The following is a 5955-nucleotide window of genomic DNA, read 5'->3' on the forward strand; positions in this document are numbered from 1 at the left end:
AAACAGAATAATTGTAAAGATTGGATTAGATTAATTTTAATTTTGAATTGGACTGGATTGAAATTTTTATGTTTTTTTCGAATTAGGTTAGATTCGAATTATACTTTTATTTGAAGAAATATCAAAGTACGGAATCCTTTTAAAATATGGTAAATTGTGTGATATACACGTAGGTCGATTTTTCATAAATCCTAAAATATCCTTGCCAGTCTTTTTAATTTCACATAATTAATTTTATATCTTTCTTAATTACTCTGTAATTAATTTATCAAATTTATAATATGTACTCTATTGATTTTCTTTGAGATTTTAACTAAATGCCTCTTTCCAAATGAAAAATCTAACCTAAATTTTGTGATTTAATTTGAAAATAATTGAAATCTATATTTGAATGATATTCTATCTTCAAAAAAATGTTTTGAATTTTTCTAAATTCCCTCTTAAACTGACTTTTTATATTTATACTAGGCTTTCTCTTAATCCTAACTAAATCATTTGTTTTTAAAAATTAATTTATTATTGTCTTTTTTTTTTATTTTCAAATCTTATATTATATTAATTTTCTTAACTAACTTTTTATATTTATATTAAATTTTATGTTAATCATAACCAAATCATATTTTTTTATTGTTATTATGATTATCTTTATTATAATTTTATTTTAAATATGAAATATAACTAAATCGTATTATAAGTTTTTAAACTGCCACATAGTGTTCGTATTATCAACCTTAAGTTCAGAGGTTTGATTCTCCCACCCCTTACTAGTGTGTTTACTTGCCTAATTTTTTTTATCATAGATCTTTATTTTTTTAAAAAAAAATATCTCCCATGTTTTAAATCATAAGATCGTATCGTTATTTTTTTTCTTCAAATATCAAAACTAAACCAATTTTTTTTCAAATATGATTTTATTTATTTGTTTTTATTTTTTTAATCTTCTTTCAACCTGTTTTATGTTTTTGCATTTTGATTTTAATGCTAGTTTACTATTTTTACAAATGAAAAGTTAAAAATATGTTATTCATCTTATTGGCCCTTTAAAAATTCAGATTGACCCAATCCAACTAGGATTTCTAATATTATATATATTTATAAATATTATAACTCATATACATTTTTATGATTTTTGTTTAAAGTTTGTAATAGATATATTGGATTTTGCTATTTAATATTTGAGTTTGATGAAGTTTTAATTATTAGTATATGTTAGACAAATTTAAGAATTTTAATTTAATAAAAGAAATACAAAGTTGCAAATATAGCAATCAGATCTAAATATGACAGAATTTAGATAGTTTATCAGTGATATACCATATCGCTGGTAAGAGTCTATCAGTGATAGACCATATAGTTTATAAGGGTCTATCAACGATAGAAGCCTATCGCGGGTAGACTTTGCTATATTTGCAATTTTTTAAAATATTGTTATAAACTTTGTTATTATCCTAAAATGCTATCCAGTGTACCCTAAAAATAATATATTAAAAGAGAAAAGAAAAAATATTGCTGACTAGATAAATAGCAGAATTTTAGTTTTCATTTAGATAAATAGCAAAAAAAAATTAATTGTAAAAATAGCAAAATAGATCATAAAATTAGAAAACAATGATTAACAATTATCAAAACTACCCCACATGGAATTCTAAAGGTGTAAGAATTTCAAAACCGTTTGAAAATAACAAATATACTCTACCTAGACAACTGTCACACACTAAACAATGCATTCTAACAAAGTGTTTAATCAACATGTACAAGAAATAAACTGTTTTCTTCAATACAGACTTGCTCCTAAAAAGTAAACATACTCTAGTGGGAATACAAGATTGAAAGGAATCGAAATCTTAGAAATCAATGATTTCAGTGTTGGCCTCATGAGGTTGGGAAGAATGATTAATGTCTGTTGATTCATATTTCCAGTGTTTGGGAGGACTCTGATAAAACTGACATTAACCAAAAAATATATTTATCTTCAACAATCCTAATAAGATTCGAATTGACAGAACCAATCAAGTTTATTGTCAAATAAGATATAGTTAACTCACCGGAGGGAAAAAGTTTACCTTAGATACATTCCAAAAATTGTTGGAACCATGAATTTGATAGAATATGCGCCTCAATATTTCGAAAATCATGGTAGTGAGAATTCACATTCCATCGATCATCAAAAAGGAGTCTAATCCGTTGTAAAATCATAGCAAAAACAGTAACTTGTTAAAGAAACCACAACACAACATAAATCAATGAACACTTTGTGTGAGTAATAAAAGTTATGGTCATTTTTTTAAAATAATAGCAAAACCAATATATAAAACTAATTTATTAAGAATATGAGAATGTACAGCTAATTTATCAAGAATGTATGTATAAAATTATGAAAAAAAAAAATTTAAAGATTTGAGTAAAGTTGAATACATATAAAGTAGGGTAATTGCAATTGGTACCATTTTTAAGAATAATAACCAAGTGTATAAAATCATTTTTAAAAAATTGCAAATATAGACAAGTCTATTAGCGATAGACAACGATAGTGATATGGTCTATCACTTATAAACTCCTACCAATAATATGGTTTATCACTAATAGATTATTTAAATATGGTCATATTTGTAATTTTTTTATATTATATTATATCTGCTAATACTTTTGGTATAATGTCTATATTTGCAACTGTCCCTATAAAGTAATGAAAAATAATTCAAAGATTTGAATAAAATATATGGATAAAATAAAAGTTAATAATATATGGATATTTAAAAAATAAATTTAGTAGAAAAATCTAGATATTTAATTAAGGTGAGATTAATTCAAAAAGTAGTTAAACATAATCTACAATAATAATAAAATATGGAGATTATGCATGACAAGGAATATCAGCAATTACCTTGTATACATAACTCGACCCTGTACATTGTCAAACGCAATATAGTTAGCGCAGTGGAGGAAAAAAATTTACCATGGATATATTCTACAAATTGTTGGAACGATAAATTTGATGGAATATGCGCCTCAAAATTTTAAAAATCATGGTAGTGAGAATTCTCTTCCATCGATCATCAAAGAGAGTCTAATCCGTCATAAAATCATAACAAAAATAGTAGTTTGTGAAAGAAACCACAATAAACCTAAAGTTATGGCCATTTTTTTACGAAGTGATATTTTTTTTCCAAATTGTTAAAATAATAGCAAAAACAGTATATAAAACTAATTATTAAGAATATGAGAAATATACAACTAATTTATTAAGAATGTATATAAAAAATTATGAAAAACAATTCAAAGATTTGAATAAAATTGAATACGTATAAAACAATGAAAAATCATTCAAAGATTTGAATAAAATATATGGATAAAATAAAAGTTAATAATATATGGATAATTAAGATGAGATTAATTCAAAGATTGGTTAAACATAATCTAAAATGATAATAAAATATGAAGATTATGTTAACGAGCAAAATTAGGAGCACAGTTGTTCTTAAGGAATATCAACAATTATACATAACTCGACCCTATTTTTTAGTCTACAATTAACTAGTATGGGTAGTTTCATCAATAACAACTACTACGAATGACAAATAGAGATTTAGGATTTCGTGGCCACGTGCATGTCACGTGAGTTGCCATAAATCTTATTCCTTTGCAATTTTACCATTTTTCAGAACGAAACCTTAAATTTTGTCATACGCTCCAATTCTCCAAAAAAATAAATAACCCAACAACTCAACTTAATTCAATCCAACTCTAAGGGTTAGGTTGGATTGGAGACCCAATTTGAGTCATTCGGATAGCCAGCCCATCGGATTGGTCTAAAAAATCTCTCAACCCATGTATACCCCTAATTTTATTGGAAAAATTTTCAACCTCCCGTTGGGTAATTCCCACTCAAACTTTTCCACCTATATATACAGTAACTTTTTGCCAACTATTTTAAGAGATCTTTATATGGATGGGCTATTTACATGTACCTTTATGATTAATGACTTGCTCCCACAAACGTATAAAATCTAAACCTTTTGCCCTTTTTAGTTATGTTAGAACGTACTATCACATTTTATAATATACCGCCTTAAAAATGACCATGTCTATTATAATCCTAATGTGATGGTCATCATAAGTGTTAGAATATAGTGGCTTTGAAAATAATTTGGAAAAAAAAAATTGTGTGAAAACTATATGTAAATAGTTTTTTTATCTTATTGAATTCAGTCTTGACAATAAACTGAAATATAAATATTTTATTATTATTTTTTAATTCAGTTCTCGAAAAGACTCAAAACAGTATTTTTTTAAAAAAATTATATTAGGTTTTTTGTGCAACTCACTAAGTTTATATATATATATTATAATATATATATATATATATAATCTTGTTTTCTTTTCACTTTTTTTTCATTTATTTTATCCTCTTATAGTCTATTTTTCTTTAGAATTAAATAATTCTTTCTACCTTTTGGACGTTGAAATTTTAAAAATTTTAAATTAACAATAAAATGTTAATTAATTTTCTAATTTATGTTAAAATTAAATATATATATATATATATTTACAAAAATTTAGAAGTAACTGAAATATAAATTTTTGAAAAAAAAAATAATTGAGTCTTTAGAGAAGTTTTTTTTTTTTTTATATATTTATATTAGTTCTTGGGTTGCATTTTGCAATCCGCTAATTAAGTTTGTTTATATATATCAATTTTTCTTTTCTTTTAACATTTTTTTTTTCATTATTTTGTACTCTTCAATTAAATAATTTTATCTATTTTTTATTAGGATAGTGAAACCCTTTTTTTTTAAGATTTTAAGATGTTAAATTAATTTTATAATTTTATTGTAAAATACAAAATTTAGAATTTAACAATTTATAAATTTAAAAGATGCTTGAATGACTCAAATATAAAGTTAAAGCTTTAATTATAAATATATAGATGAATCGAAGATCTTCCCAAGAACATTTATGAATGTTGTTTCAAGCCAAAAAACTGGATCAACAAAAATTTGCTTTTTTTGAAAAAAAAAAAATAAAAAAAAAAAAAATAGTCTAACCACAAGCTATGATAGTGTACAAGTGTCTCACTTGAGCTTTGTGTGAGTCATCACACTAGGTCTCAATTCCTTATGGCACTTGAGCTTTGTGTGAGTTGCCAATATTTAGAACATTTTTTTGGAAGACATTTAGTTAGATTTATATTTTATAACTAAAACTTTAAATTTATATTTGAGTGATTCAAATGCCTCTTATATTTATAAAATTGTTAAATTCTAAATTTTGTAAAAACATAAATATATTTAATTTTTAACATAAAATTCGAAATTTGATTTAACATTTTATTGCTAATTTAAACCTTAAAAAAAGTTTCAATGTCCTATATAAAAAGGTAGAAAAAGTTATTTAATTCTAATGAAAATTGGACTATAAAAATAAAAAGAAAAGAAGGTCAAAATAAATGGAAAAGAAAAAATGAAAAGAAACTAAAAGAAAAAAAAACTTTGCAACTCAAAAAAACCTAATATAGATATAAAAAAATAGCGTTTTCAGTCTTTTCTAAAGACTGAACACGAGAGAATAATAAAATATTTATATTTTAGTTTCTTCCAAAGACCGAATTTAATAAGACAAAAAAATAATCCTTTTTACAAATAGTTTCCACACAATTTTTTTTTTTTTTTTTTTTTTTTTTTTTTTTTTTTTTTTTTTTGCAAATTCTTTTCAAAATCACTTTATTTTAACACTAAATCCCTATCGCAATCTTCATTACATTCAGGTAAAATTACAATAAAATGTGAGAAAACACAACAAACTAACATATTGCATTAAGGATGTCCATGTGTGACTAACGCGATGGTAATCTCTAACGGGATTTCATTTTTCTCATCCAAAAATACAATAAACTTGAAAAAAATGGAGAAACACAACAGATAAATGAAGACACAATGGAGATGACCATTGTATTAG

This window comes from Benincasa hispida, chromosome 1, assembly GCF_009727055.1.
Source record: "Benincasa hispida cultivar B227 chromosome 1, ASM972705v1, whole genome shotgun sequence".
Lineage (NCBI taxonomy): Eukaryota > Viridiplantae > Streptophyta > Magnoliopsida > Cucurbitales > Cucurbitaceae > Benincasa > Benincasa hispida.